Source organism: Myotis lucifugus, unplaced genomic scaffold (assembly GCF_000147115.1).
Source record: "Myotis lucifugus unplaced genomic scaffold, Myoluc2.0 scaffold_246, whole genome shotgun sequence".
In the NCBI taxonomy this organism is placed as follows: Eukaryota; Metazoa; Chordata; class Mammalia; order Chiroptera; family Vespertilionidae; genus Myotis; species Myotis lucifugus.
Genome location: NW_005871294.1, coordinates 558,040 through 560,590, shown reverse-complemented (window position 1 = coordinate 560,590; position 2,551 = coordinate 558,040).

The window sequence follows — 2,551 nt, the reverse complement described above, 5'->3', positions numbered from 1 at the left end:
GCACCGGGATCGTCCATGCCCTCTCTTTGGGACAGAGGAAGACCAATTGTTATCCACCGTTCCCCTATTCCACCGGCCCTAGCAATGCACCACACACTCCCCCCCGAGAGGCAGGAAAGGGGTCTTTGTGCTCCCCATAATCTTTAGTGGACGAGGCTCGGCTGGAGCCCAGGTCCTCACCTCCACCAAACCTCCCGTGACACTAGCACAACCACCTCTCCTTCCTCACCCCCCCCGCCCCCCACCCCACACCTGGCCTGGGGAGAACCCTCCCCTCGGATGAAGGGGCTCGAGTTTTCCTTCTGCAGCCTGGGCCTCTTCGGGGCCGGTGTGCTCACTTCACCAGCCCCCGGGCCTCCCGCGTGGGCACAGCCGTGGGGGGGCGGGGAGGGGTTAGACAGCCCCACCAACTTCTGAGGCCACGAGAGAACGCACCGGGAAGGGTGAGTGCCAGAGGCGGAGCACGAGCGGCCCACTCCCATCTCCACCCCGCGGATTTTTCACCGGACCTTTGACCCATAATCCCTGCGCTTGCACCTCCCGGGAGCTGCTCCGGGGCTGGGGGCGGGAGAGAGGAGAGAACGATCTCGCCGTTTCCTCACTCCCTTCCCCAGCAGGCTGCCCAGAGCGCCGGGCCCTTTCCCAACAAATGCCTCAGGGACTCCCATGGCAGAGGAAAAACCTTCTTCCCGCCACCGTCCGGGCTTCCACTTTCACTTCAGTGGCCGCAGAAGCCCCTCGGTGCAACCGGCCGGGGTCAGGGGCCTGAGGCTCAGAGAGGGCCGGCTGGGGTGTAAGGACGCACAGCGCCCTGAATTGTGGCGCCCAGCTGAGCCCAGCCACTCCCATCCATACGAGGTGTCCCCTATCAGGCCTCTCCCGGGCCCCAGCCTCCAGGCCCTGGGTCGCAGACCGGCACCAGATGGTGGGTGCCAGGAAGGAGCGGGGGCGACGGAATCTTGGGGGTCAGAAATGGCCCCTTCCCCTGCACCGAAAGTGGGCGTGGTTGGGTGCTCAGGGGGTTGCCCTCTCCGAGAGGGAGAGCAGGCGTCGCCACCCACGGGTCGTTGGCGGACTGATTTGACCTCGGGATCCTCCAGGTCCCGGGCTCAGCCTGTTTCTGCCAGGTTGAGAGCGGCGGCGAGTTCCGCCCCGACCGTCTCCGCCTGGGGCCCCGAAGGCTGCCGTCGGCGGTGCCTAAATCCGCGGGTGCCGGGGCAGGGCCTGCGCGGGGCAACCGGGACCGGGAGCCGGCCATGTAGGTGTGTCGGAGAATGAGCCGGGACTAGGGGCACAGGTCGAATGGGATCCCGGCGTCGGTCCAGCCGCCGTTCCTCCGGCGCAGCACCCCGCGGCCGCCACCGCGCGCTTCCCCAGGGCCGCAGCGACACCTGGCGGCGGTGCCGGACGCGCGTTCCCCCTCGGGCTGCCAGAGGCAGCGCCAAGCTACGAAACAACCAGGGTTCGCCCCCCCCTCCTCTCGCCCCCAGCGCCTGACCAGGACCGATTCTCTTCCCACCTGAGCTGGACAACAGACCACTCCTGGGTTTCCGCTCCTGCCGCCTCCAATGCCTTATCTGCACACGAGCTTCTGAGCTTCCTAAACCTCCGTGTGGAACCCACCGGGACCTCACTGCCCCTGGGGGCAGAAAGCCCTGGCAGGATCTGGTCCTGTCTCCTCTCCAGCTTTATCAGGAGCCTCATCCTCGGCCTCCCCAGCTTTGCACCAGCCCCCTTCTCTAACCTATCCTTAAGCCAAACCCCGGTTAGCTGACACCCACCCCCAGTCCCACCCCATCTTCACCATGCCTCTCCCATAAGGGGCAGCAGGAAATAATGCCCCCAGTTTGAAGCCCTTGTGCCCTGCAAGTGGTGGGGGTCTCATATTCGATAACCCTGGAAGGCCCTGGGAAACTGGGGGACGTTCTCCTTGACTTTGAGTTCCTGGGGTTTCATACCCACCATTGAAGAAGGCTCTGTGGCAGGACTTTTGTCTCCACCCTCCTCCACCCTGGCAGGTGACCTAAATTTGGAACCCTTCTCACCTCCCACCCTCAGGAATCAAGCCTTTGGGTAGCCAGGACCCTGCCCCATTCCCACTGATGTGTGTCCTAAAGGAAGGAGCGCCCCTCCTCCCATGTCTACCTTTTCCAGTTCTCCCCCAAAACGGTGCTTATTTCTAACCTGCTCGACCATGGGGCACATACCCACCTGGCTGCCCAGTTACAAACACACACTCACACATGGGCTGTGTCTTCCCTACGAATGTCAGGCACATCCTCAGGTAAAGTCACACGCCCCGTCTCAAGGAGTCAACGCCTATATTTAACCTCCATGTGGCACCCTGGGAGTCAGGGTCCCCTGCGTGGGGCTGGGAGCTGGAGGGCCCAGAAGGGCGAAACTCCCCGATTCACACGCTTATTCCACCCTGAGACGGCACACGTGGACACAGGCTCCCAGCCATGGACTCAGCCACACCGCATGTCACACACTCTCTCAATCACACTGGGGTTTGGCGGATTGGGGCGGGCTCCAGGAGGCGGTTACGTAA